This window comes from Mauremys reevesii, linkage group 1 (genome assembly GCF_016161935.1).
Source record: "Mauremys reevesii isolate NIE-2019 linkage group 1, ASM1616193v1, whole genome shotgun sequence".
NCBI lineage: Eukaryota > Metazoa > Chordata > Testudines > Geoemydidae > Mauremys > Mauremys reevesii.
This window is the reverse complement of record NC_052623.1, coordinates 301,608,237-301,621,268: the sequence shown is the minus strand read 5'-3', so window position 1 is coordinate 301,621,268 and position 13,032 is coordinate 301,608,237. Positions and strand designations below refer to the sequence as shown.

The 13,032-nt window shown below is 42.5% G+C and overlaps 1 long non-coding RNA gene across 1 annotated transcript in view; it reads left to right on the top strand.

Annotated features, from left to right (window-relative positions):
• The window catches only part of LOC120380156, a 164,515-nt gene extending 154,337 nt beyond the window's left edge, over nucleotides 1-10,178 (top strand). Inside the window, exons 6-8 of the long non-coding RNA XR_005587639.1 lie at nucleotides 2,586-2,704; nucleotides 5,435-5,537; nucleotides 10,050-10,178. This is a non-coding gene — a long non-coding RNA (uncharacterized LOC120380156). The remainder of the gene's footprint in view (nucleotides 1-2,585; nucleotides 2,705-5,434; nucleotides 5,538-10,049) is intronic.
• The last annotated feature ends 2,854 nt before the right edge of the window (nucleotides 10,179-13,032 follow it).

The following is a 13,032-nucleotide window of genomic DNA, read 5'->3' as shown; positions in this document are numbered from 1 at the left end:
CCTAATAGGTCCTTCATATACCCAGGGGCGGCTCTAGGTTTTTTGCCGCCCCAAGCAAAAAAAATTTTGGCTGCCCCCTGTCTCAGCCCTGGGCTCTCCCCCTCCACGCCCCCTGCCGCCCCAGCGCTGGGCTCCACCCTTTCCCCCCCATCAGTGCCCTTACCCCACCCCACTGCCGCCCCAGCCCTGGGCTCCCCATTCCCCACCAGTGCCCCCACATACACCTCCTCCCGCCCCAGCCCTTGGCTCTGCCCTCCTCCCCCCACCTGCACCCTCCTTCCGCCCCAGCCCTGGGTCACTGGTAACTCGCTCCCAGGGCGGGTCATTCAGCAGGAATTTTGGATGTGCACAGAACACAGACAGGATAGGGTCCCATATGGTTACAGAGCTGCAGTAAAGTGGAACAATTTTCAGCTTGTGTGATTGGAGGATATCTGGATGCATATTATAAGACTGTCCTCCATAAATGAGGAAAAGTTGAGGTGCCTTTATTATTCTTTTGTTCCACTCTTTCTTTCTATGGGGAATTTGCCAATGCAATATCACTGTCTTCCTTTTAAACAAACAAAAAGGCAATGGCTGTTGAAAATAGCAATTCCAGTCCTAATACCCACTGAGAAGCATTTCTTGCTCAATTTTATCCTAGTTTTTCTACAGCAAGTTACAGTGGATCAGTATATTTGATTTGGGAGAAATGAAGTAACAGCTGCCCAAATTGAGCTTGAGCACTCCTGAATTTTGAGGTGTTCAAATCTGGAAGGCAGGTGCTGTGTGTGTGTGTGGGGGGGCTGTGGGGAGGAGGACGGAGCAGGCATGCATGCAGCAAGCTGCGCTGGCGCTGCACGAAGTTGGTCTTGAGTGGCATGGCAGGGGGGGGGGGGGGGGGAGGGAGGGAGGGGAGGGGGGGGGCAGCAGTCAGGGACAGGGAGCAGGGCGGGTTGGATGGGGCAGAGGTTCAGGGGGGCAGTTAGTGGCAGGGAGAACGGGGGGTTAGATGGGTCAGGAGTTCGGGGGGCAGTCAGAGGACAGGCAGCGGTTGGATAGGCATGAGAGTCCCAGGGGTTTGTCAGGGGACAGGTAGGGGGTGGAGTCCTAGGAGGGAAGTGGGGAGGGTCTCAGGGGGGGCAGTTGGGGACAAAGAGAAAGGAGGCTTAAATTGGGGATGGGGTCCCAAGGGGCAGTTAGGGGCAGGGGTCCTGGGAGGGGGCAATCAGGGGAACGGAGGGGGTTGGATGGGTTGGGGTTTCTGTGGGGGGCAGTCGGAGGGAGTGGATGGTGGCAGGGTGGGGCTTCCCTCCCCGTGGAGTGTCCTGTTTTTTGAATGTTAAAATATGGTTCCCTGCCCTTCACAGTGCAACTCTCCACTCACAGCAGGCTGCAGCATGAGGTCTCAGCTACCTCACTCCCTCCCCCTTTCCTTTCCTGTTGGTAGTGGCCAAGGGAATTCTGGGAAATGTAGTTATTTCCCTGCTCCAGGGCTGGCTCTATAGGCAGGGAGCTAACCAAGGAACTACAGCTCCCAGAGCCCCCTGTTGGTTCTCAGCTTCCCTGCTGCCCCTGCAAATGGGCTGCCCCAAGCAGGTGCTTGCTTTGCTGGTGCCTAGAGCTGCCCCTGCATATACCCAAACCAGGCTTCAGCTATTACATGCTGCAGAATGTGATGTTTACCTACCAAATTCATTTTTTTATCTGCTGAAATGTACTGATCTGAAGATAATGAATGTAATGTCTGGGATCATAAGCACCCTAAAAACCATCGAGATCCTCACAGTGAGAGTACAAGAATTGCAAAGCTAAGAGTAGACAAGCAAAAAGAGGGGGAATTGTTTAGCTGGAGAAAATGCTGCCAGTGTTTAAAAGGCCTCCAGCTCACCCATTTAAGCTACTGTAGTTATGTTCTGTATACTGAATTGTTTAGACTGGCATCTTCTTGTTTTAGTTTTACTTAGATGGTATAGAATGGATGCCACCATTTACTCTATATGCTTAATCTAAATTCTGAAAGTAATTAGAAATGAGTCAAATAGTCTAGGTAAAATAAGAAAAGGATTAAAACTTCCCCAAACTTGGAAAATCTTTTTCAAGGTTTGAAAACTAAGATTAAAACCCATAATTTTGGATGTAATTCTGATTTTACTTACTCCAGTGCAGATCAGGAGTTAATACATTGACATGGTTATAGTGGTGTGAAACCATTGTTAATGAGATCAAAATCAGGCTTTTTCCCCCCTCTTGAAGGCAAGGCTACAGATTCCATTGTGTAGGAGACTGATAAGGTACACAGAGCCTTCTAGCTCAGGGTACTGGTTCAAATCCAATTTAAGTCAGTAACAGCTAAAAGTTGCTATCATGTCAATAGCAATTTGGTTGCCTATATAAAAACATCTAATTTCAAATAGACACTTCAATATTTTGAAATTCAAAAATGTAGAAAATACCAACATTAAAAAAGAAACATTTTGTTTTAATCAGAAATGCCAATATGTGTAAAGGAAATTTTTATTTCTGTGAAAACTTTTGGTGTTTCACCTTTCCTTCTCCTTTCAGTACAAAAACAAATGTTGAAATATTGTAATTTCCTGTAGGATGGAAATTCTATATTCTGAAAAGTTCTAATGAGGTTTGGAGAAGTTCCCAGGCATCTGGAGATCTGGAGATCTGGGCACTCATGTCTGGAACATCTGAAATTTGCCTAACACCCCAGGTAATATTCTGTCCTTTCAGTTGCCTTTAAACTCATCGACTGATGATAAGTAGAGAATAAGCAAATCATGTAATGGTTACGGTGATCTATCATATAGGCCTTGGGGTTAAAAATGACTTCTGGATGTTTTTATTATGACTGACACTGGCTATCAGGGACACACACATCTTTGCCCATGTGCTTAAGATAAGAAAAGCCATCACTTATCACAGGATCACAGAGTAATCTAGTGGCTTGCTGCTGGGCAGGGTAAGGCAGTTCAGCATTGACAAATATCCTCTGGTCCTTCAAATTTCCTGGCAGATCTGGCCATGTAAATCACATTAATTTGATGACATCCTCAGATAGACAATGATACAGTTGAACAAATGAAAGGGTTATGCTAAACTCATTTTCCTTCTACTCTAAATTTGTGTTCAGTTTCTCTTCCAACTGCACGATTGTGATGAGGTCAAGTCTCTGACAGAGAGATGAGTCTAGAACAGGGACGGGCAAACTTTTTGGCCTGAGGGCCGCATTGGGTTGTATGGAGGCCCATTAGGGGAGGGGGTCGTGGCCCGGCCCCCACCTCCTATCTGCCCCCGCGGGACTCCTGCCCCATCCAACCCCCCCCCGTTTCCTGATGGCCCCTCTGGGACCCCTGCCCCATTCACCCAGCCCCGCTCCCTGTCCCCTGACTGCCTCTGGACCCCCACCACTCCATCCAACTCTTCATCTCATTCCTGATGGCCCCCTGGGACCCCTGCCCCATCCAATTACCGTTTATCCCTTTCCCCTGACTGCCCCCAGAACCCCTGCCCCTGACTTCCCCCTGCCACTCCATCCAACCCCCCGCTTCCTGACTGCCCCGGGGCCCCTGCCTGCATTCAACCCCCTGTTTCCTCTGACCACCATCCACACTCCCGCCCCTGACCACCACGCTGAACTTCCCTGCCCTCTATCCAGCGGCCCCTGTTCCCTGCCCCCTTACTGCGCTGCCTGGGGCACCGGTGACTGGTGGCACTATAGCCACGCTTCCCAGCTGGAGCCGGACCACGCCACCACCACACAGCACAGAGCACTGGGTCATATGCAGTAGCACCTAAAGGCCCCAGTCAAGATTGGGGTCCCTATAGCGGTAAGTGTAGTGCAAACATATAATAAGAGATCTTGGCAAGTTTCCAGTCTAACTTGAAACAAGAGTATGGCATACAGAAAGAGAAAGGTGGATGAGGGTAACAAAAATAAGATTATGTAGTCTAGTGGTAACTGCAACTTCCAAATTTAACTCACTAAATCTGTTCTGGGGGACTGATGTTCAGGTGGCACAAAAAAACCCCAGAAGTCACCCATAACTCTATTGCTGGGAAAGCCCCCAGACTGAGAATCCCCAGAAAGAGTGGAGTTAGCCCAGCCAGAGCCTATGTTTCCTTCCTTACAGCCTGCACTGATGACCTGAAAGCAGAGGACTGGTGGTGGGGAGAAAGAATGGATCATGCACTACTGGTGGAAGTTAGTTGCCCACAGGCAGCTCTAACTTGTTCTGGGGCAGAGAATCAGGGAAGCTGAATGCAGCAGGGTCTGCCCCATAGAGTATAAAATGACAGTACTGTTTCATTTGCTCATTTTATGTAAGATCTCTGTATATTCTAGACTTAAAATATAAAGTGAAATGGAAAGGCAACAAATTACACAGTGGTCATTGTGGACAGAATGTGGACCTACAATGTATCATAAAAATAAAGTATAATAATGTGTATGTATTAAGGCTGTTGATTAATCGCAGTTAACTCACGCGGTTAACTCAAAAAAATTAATTGCGATTAATCTCCATTTTAATTGCATTGTTAAACAATAGAATACCAATTGAAATTTATTAATTTTTTGGATGTTTTTCTACATTCTCAAATATATTGATTTCAATTACAACACAGAATACAAAGTGTATACTGCTCACTCTATATTTTTTATTACAAATATTTGCACTGTAAAATGATAAACAAAAGAGACAGTAATTTTCAATTCACTTCATACAAACACTGTAGTGCAATCTCTTTCTCGTGCAAGTGCAAATTACAAATGTAGATTTTTGTTCTCTGGAATGGTGGTTGAAGCATGAAAGCTCATATGAATCTTTAGCATATCTGGCATGTAAATATCTTGCGACACTGGTTACAACAGTGCCATGAGAACACCTGTTCTCACTTTCAGGTGACGTGAACAAGAAGCAGGCAGCATTATATCCTGCAAATGTAAACAAGCTTGTTTGTCTGAGTGATTGGTTGAACAAGAAATAGGATTGAGTGGACTTGTAGGCTCTAAAATTTTACATTGTTTTATTTTTGATTGCAGTTTTTTTTGTAGATAATTCTACATTTGTAAGTTCAACTTTCATGATAAAGAGCTTGCACTACAGTACTTGTAGTAAGTGAACTGAAAAATGCTACTCTTGTTTTTTTACAATGAAAATATTTGTAATAAAAAATAAATATTAAGTGAGCAGGTACACTTTGTATTCCGTGTTGTAATTGAAATCAATATATTTGAAAATGTAGAAAACATCCAAAAATATTTAAATAAATGGTATTTTATGTTTAACAGGTTTTTATTAATCATGCAATTTATTTTTTAATCACTTGACAGACCTAATATGTGTGTATGTGATTACTCCACATTAATGTAACTAACTAGAAAATGTATAGTGTTTTGTAGTACTGCATAGAAAAGTTCTCTCCCTTTTGTCCATTGTAGTTTACTCTGAAAGCTAAAGTGCATAGGAAAGGTCCTGCTGCTGGCCGTGTATTCAGTGTATCTTCTGGCCAATGAACAGTGCTCTTGGTGACATCAGAAGAATGTAAGCTCTATGTCTTTCTGTCTTCAAGGGTGTCCTGATGGTAGCCAAAGGATAGGACAAGATGAGGGAAAGGGAAGGAGCAGAACTTTTTCAAGCACTAAATTTGTATCTTAGTCCTTGTGAGTGTGCTCAAAGGGGAAAGGATGCAAGTAGCTTCTTCTCCATCCCTGTACTGAGGGGAATACAGTGAGTGTTCCCACTACATGCTCCCAAGGCACACGTTGCCCCAATGTGAATAGGATAAAGATGGGGCCATAGCCCAATCCCCCTCCACATTGGAGGGGAGGGGTGAGGCAGAAAAAACAGCCTGTACTCACCCAACCTGTGAACTGAACGGCACAGTCATACAAGTTTAATCTTCTTCCACATACACTTGTACGGGGGGCAGGGTAACTGCCACAGATCAGAGCTTAATCTTTGTTTTGACATTGCAAAAAATACATTTGAAACAGTTGTTACTTTTAAGCTACTGGATTCATTTTGTCCCACATTTAGAAGTGTACACACTGAATATAGAGTTAGGGTTTTAAAGCAAAGGATTGGTTGAAAATAAGCCTCTTTGCATTCTATTAGTTAGAATTAGTAAAGCAGTGATACATATACAAATAAAAGGAAATTATGGAGGAATTATCAGCTCTTCCTTTAAACCAACAACTGTAGTCCTGCCACCTTAAGAAATGAGCTCATCAGATCTCACAAGGGAAGTAGGTTGGGACGTAGAAATACCTACCAAAACATAGGAAATGAATTACTTACAGTGCCTGCAAGAAAACTGTAGCTCCCTGCATTCAGCTCGTTAACAAGCTTAAAAGAAAATAAAATCAAAAAACCCTTTAAGTGTTGAAATCAACTCTATTATATCTAAGTACAAAATATAGTTTCATATTATGCTGTCAAGGACAGATGTTTTTTAACTCCCACTGGGAGTAAGGCTCCTAGGTACTTTTGAAAATGCCGCTAGTCACCTAAATACCTTTGAAAATCTGGCCTTCAGTCCCTACACAGGTATCATAGGTACATGGATCAAAAACAGGCTATAGCTCATGTTAGGTAAAATCTGTTATTGCTTGAAGATCTCCCACATTAAGATAGGGAATAAATTAGGAAAAGTAAAGTATGCACAGACTGACAAATTTTGCAGACCCAATTTTATATGCAACCTGCATAGTAAAATATACATGTTAGCTAAATATTAAAATATATTCTATATGTTGGACCTGTAATAGGGACTGTTAGCCTCACTTTTACATTTAATATGAATCTAAACCACAGTATTTAAATAGTTTAAAGCTTCAGAGGCAATTAGACAGTTTTTTGAGGTTTGATTATAGTCATAGTACTCATTCTTATACTTAAACATGTATCAACCTTTGTTATAAATTATGTTAATATTTTGGCATATAAAGGTGTTATGGAAATTGTTGTTAATGTTGTACATACAGTAACAATAGATTTAAAAAAAATCTCTATAATGTTACAAATATGCATTTGTTTATAAGGATGTATAGTAAACAACACATGGCAAAAACCCTTATTGGATGTGATTGTTGTGTTAAATTTGTATGTATTCGTTGAAATAAATCCCACTTTGCATTATGAACTTTTGGGGCCAACTTGCCCCATCCTGTTGATGGAAAAATGCAAGAAGGAGCCACTGGTGAGGCCCCAGATTATTTAATTGAATGGAGCAAACTTTGTCCCTCTTGCACAGCTGTTCACGTGACATCAGAGGATCTGGGACTTGATTGGCTGCTGACCATGGGCATTAGGCTACCATGCTATCTCTGGGATACCCTGACCCTTTTCAGATTTATTTGCCTGCAGCTATGCTATAGAGAAAATCCTTGAGAAAGTTGTGGAGATGCCACACTTCCTGTATATTCCAGATGCAGTCTTGGGTTTCCTGACTCACTTTCTGCTGAGTCATAAACAAAGAAGCCCAGAACAGGGCTACACAGAGTAGATGGAAGTTTTGTTACCTCATTTCTGTACATAAACTCCTTATTATGAATAAGAACTATCTTGAAAGTGGCCTGCTCATCAGTAAGATGCTGCTGCTACTGCCCTAAGCCCCCTTAAGGAGTTCCACAGTATATGCGGCTCCACCACAACACAAAGTTAATATATCCTCAAGCTCTATTAGCCTTCCAGTGTATTCCCTTCTGGTTGTTGGCAGTCAGGGGGAAGAAAAGTGATTTGTACAGCACCCAGCTCATTACTGGCCAGCTTATCTATCTCCTCTCCATGCATGGAGATTTCTTGGCCCGAGTAAGGAGGAATGGTGCTGTAGAAGTAGCTAATTTCTCCCATAGTCCAGTGTGTGAAGGGTTCCCACAAGAAAATCTGAATGATACATTGTAGTTATTGTTACTCTTTTTTGTTCATGCCAGTTCACATGACAATAGTTTGATCAAATTTCAACATGGATTTTGAGAGACTACAGGGTATGCAAATAACTGGTTTATTGGCAGTTTTGCAAAATTAAAACATTTTTGTTTCATAGTGATCAACTTTTTTTTTAATTTTCAGTAAAGCAACACTTTTTTTAAAGTTCATTTTTTGGGTCAAAACAAAACATTCCATCTGACCAGATACAACATTCTTCATTTCAATTTTTGTTGAAAGAAAATATATTGTTCAACCCAGAAGTAACTGTTTAATTTCATTTGAGTTTTAACTTTTTTCTCTTTTAAATAAATTGACACACATTTGAAAACAGCCATTTTGAACTGAAAAATTTGTGTTAATTTTGAACATGTCAAAATGAAACATTCTGATTTTTAAAAAAATCTGTTTTCAAATGCAACATCTCAGCAAAGTTGTAAAATGTTTCTGACTCTAATCTACTTTTTTTTTAATGGGGGGAAGTTTTGGACAAAAATTTGCCCAGCTGTACAATATTGTCCTCCCATTATTCATTCCATTTGTAATCTTATCAAAAAGCTGTTGGTTTTTTTGTTGTTACAAGATTTAATATTTATAAACACAAAGCACTTAGCATTGCCTTAATTCTGTGCTCCTGTTTGAAGTCCATGGCAAAACTGCTTTGGAAATTTCCATCCAATATATTTATCACACATTGATCTATCACATCCTTCATACTTAGTGGGTGGTTTTGCTTTCTTAAGCTATGATAATTTACTAGAGATGGATATGACACTTGCAGAATGGTAACTGCCATAAACACTCATTTTTTTCCTGATCGTTGGTAGAGCATATGCTTTCTTTCAGTGTGTTCCCATTTGTCAATAGTTTTTCAAAAATAATTTCCAGTGGTTCAGTCATATTGTTTGCCAATTCTCTGTACACTTTAGGATTCATCTCATCTGGACTAGGTGATTTGCGTAAGCTCTTCACCTGTTTTCCCCTCTCCAAATAGCTAAAAATAGTGTAAAATTAATATTTCATCTTAGTGTATTAGATAAAAAAAATGTCCAAATGTTTGGGCATTTTTCAATCACACTGAACCCTTATATCGCAAATTTCTTTTCCTAAAAATGAGAAGGCACCATGGCTCTTTTTAAAAGACACTAAATTATGTTAAAATGATCAGGAATACTGTCTCTCTCTAGTCGTTTATGAGTCTTCTTTCAAGAGTCTACTGAGAATAACAGTATACAAAATCCATCATCCTTTTAATCAAAGAAAATAATGGAAACTCATTTTTAAGCACAGTGGGACACTGGTAACACAATGTATTTATTTTCATGCCAGTGTTGGTTACATAATATTATTGTGGTTAATTACAAGTAAAAAGTACTGAAATGTAATACTTGATAACACATTAATCGGTAAATGCTAATGTGTGCTCAGCCCTGTACAAAATATAGGAAGACCAACTCCCAGGGCATGGAGTTTTAACCTTACGCTCCATCCTTTTACTACAATAGGGCACAATGATATGACAGTGGCTACGATGAAGAGCTGGACAGAGTCTTGTATTCCAGTGTGGAAGTACCCTAAAAGGGCTCTGGAAGGGACAACTGAGACCAAAAGGCAAATTAAGCCGCATTTATAACTGTTAGTGTCTACCAGTCTCTATCTCCAAATTTCTCTCAGAGAGGGATAGAAGAAAATATTCTTAAGGTTAGGATCTCAGATAAGGAAATAATTCATCTTTATAGACTATCCTAAGGCATGGTGGCTGTTGGATTGTTTTTTTCTTTGTTTTTGTTTTTTTCCCTCTGTATTTGTACTTTAAGCATCAGTTCTTATAATATTAATATTATGGTTGGTGTTGATAGTTGTCTCTGTAAGAATCCCAGAATTAGTTTAACATTCTAAATACATTTCATACTTTATTTGTTTCCTGACCTAGTGGGAATAGTTAAATGTAAATATCTCTGTTAATGTAATAAGGAATAGAGTTAATGTTGGCCACAGTCAAAGCAAGATATTCAATGTTTAAAGAGGAATCAAGAGTAAAAACCACTAGCCTCCAGGAATAGAAAACATTTTTGTTCTTCAAAGGGTCCATTTGCTAAACACTTAAATTATTTTCCTCTCCCACAGATAAATGATCCATTAATTGTACTGAGACTGTCTGACTGGAGAGGAGGATTCATGGGTTGTTGCATTAACTTCTTTTACCAGTGCCCTAGCATTTCCATTTGACATGGATCATTACAGTGTAGACAAAACAAATACGCTAATTCCTTGATGTATATCTTCAAGTGTAAGAAACTGGTATTAATATATTTCAGAAACTTTTTTTCTGGCATTAAGAGTGGTTGCTATATTAAAATACCTGACAAATGCTTCTATTATCCAATTAACTGGCATTAAAATGCTGATTAACCACTGAAAATGATGGTTCATAAATTTTAAGACCAACCCAATGTACTGTAATATACTTATCATTAATACCTTGACAAATTTAATGGTGTTGCCCTAATTAAATTAAAGCCATTGTAAGCATTTCTTTTAACCATTACTGAGGCTGCAAATAAAGCTGTCAGTGCATAAATAGACAGGTCTGTTGTTGTTGTTTTGTTTTGAGAATCCAACTTGGCTCTGCATTTTATTATTCTTCTGTGTCTGATAAGTAACATCTTATCAGATACTCACAGACTGTCCCTTTTCCAGTATTCTCCCCACTGAAGTTTGTTTGTTTTTTTGTTGTGAAGACCTACCTATAGAAAGAGAATTAAAGCAATGGTCTGTAAGAGGCTTTTGTTAAAAATGCTTAAATATTCAATTAAAGAATTACTCTGTGATTTAGAGTCTCTTAGGGTGGTATCCACAAAGGGACTTAGTTGTTGCAATGCTGAATGTAGTGACACCTAACTTAGGTGCCTACAAAAATCAGAGGAACAACGCTGTGATCCACAAACCCAAGTTAGGAGTCTATCTTCCCTGTACAAAGAATGGGGAGAAATAGGGTCAAAGAATGTGAGCCACACAAGCCAGCCTAGTAGGCTTTAGAGATTAGTTAGGCACCAGACTTGCTCCACATATGGAGCCAACTTTCTAATCGCACAAAACCAAACACCCTTGCCCCGCCCCCTGCCCCAAGATCTCACCCCTGCCCTGATCCTTCTTTGAAGCCCTGCACCCCACTCATTCCAGCCCAGCCCCCCCGCCCTCCATCACTTGCTCTCCTCCACCCTCTCTCACTTTCACTGGGCTGGGGCAGGCGTGCAGGAGGGGGTGAGGGCTCCAGCTGGGGGTGCGGGCTCCAGGATGGGGCCAGAAATGAGGGGTTCAGGGTGCAGGAGGGGGCTCCGGGCTGAAGCAGGGGGTTGGGGTGTGGGGGCAGTGAGGGCTCTGGCTGGGGGGGAGTAGGTTATGGGGTGGGCCTGGGGATGGGGGGTTTGGGGTGTAGGAGGGGGCTTTGGGCTGGGGCCAAGGCCTTTGGAGTGTGGGAGCAGGCTCAGGGCTGGGGCAAGAGGTTGGAGTGTGGGAGGGGGTGCTGGGTGCAGGCTCTGAGAGTGAGTTAGGGTGAGGGAAGGGATTCTGACCTGGGGCAGGGGGTTGGGGTGGGGGTGGGCTCCAGACAGGAGGCGCTTGCCTAAGGCAGTGGTACAGCGGCGCTAAGACAGGCTCCCTGCCTGCCCTGGCTCTGCCCTGCTCCCGGAAGTGGCTGGCATGTCTGGCTCCTAGGCGCAGGCATAGCCAGGTGGGTGTGTGGTGCACACTGCCCGCACTCACAGGTGCTGCCCCCACAGCTCCTATTGAGCATGGTTCCCACCCAATGGGAGCTGCAGAGCCGGTGCTCAGGGCAGGCTCAATGCACGGAACTTCCCTGGTTGCACCTGTGCCTACGGGCTGCAGGGACATGCCAGCCGCTTCCGGGAGCTGCACAGAGACAGGGCAGGCAGGACTGGACTTTTAACAGCCAGGTCAGTGGTGCCTACCGGAGCCACCAGGGTCCCTTTTCGACTGGGTGTTCCAGTAAAAAAAAGGACACCTAGCAACCCTACCTCCACACAAAATGGTTGGAGGAGGAGAGCAGGTGGTGCTGCCCACTTTGGAACTTTCATCTCAGTGAATGTGGGCACTCATCTGGGATGTGGGAGATCCACATTCAAATTCCCCCTTCTCTGCCAGCACGCTCTAGCCACTGAGCTATGGGATAGCCTAACATGGGGCTCCCTCAATCTCTCCTGCTGAAGCTATTCCACTGGAGCCAGGCTCCCCCACCTCCTACGTGGATGCCCTAACCACTATCTCTCTGTCCCAACAATTATTTAAGTATTTACCCACAGTGGAACAGTCACTTGGCCAAAGAGAGCAAGAGAGAGACAATTACTCTGAAGTCCACACAAATCCCAGAGCCTGCATTCCCAAAGGAACAGTGTATTCACTGTAATCACACACACAGCACTTGAGTTCAACTGTAGTAAAACAACAGGAAATGTATTTAACAAAGAATAGAGATTAAAATAGAAACAATTGTCAGTGATGGAAACAGATGGTTACATGTCAAATCCAAACCTGAACCTAGTCTTATTAACAGAAACCTTTCCTATGTAATAAAGTAGATTATCACCCCCAAGTTCAGTCTTTGGCAGTACTTGCTAGCCCCGAGGAGCTAGGACCCAATCTTTCATGAAGCACCCAGCTCATCAAGGTACTTCCTCAATGAATGGGTCCAAAGTGCTTTCTTCACCTTGAGATATCCTGAATCAGTCTTTTGTCTGTATTCAAAGACAGGGCAATCCCCTCACTCTCATATTGTTCCTTTTCATTTACAAGTGGTTCAGTGTTTGTCTTTTCACTGCCGTGTGTAACTGCACATACCCTACATGCAACAGTGGTGTGCAGTGTAGATATCACCTATGGTACAGGATACTGGACTAGTTGGACCACTAGTCTGATCGAGTATGGGGATTCCTATGCTACTGAAAGTTGCTTAAGCACAGAAATAAGCATTGAATAACCCCAGAAAGTGGGCTACAGAAATTCAGCACAATAGTTTAAACTTCATCTTTTAAACAAATAAAATAAAATCCTGCAGATATGGCTGACTGAGTTGAGGCCACAGTAGAAATAA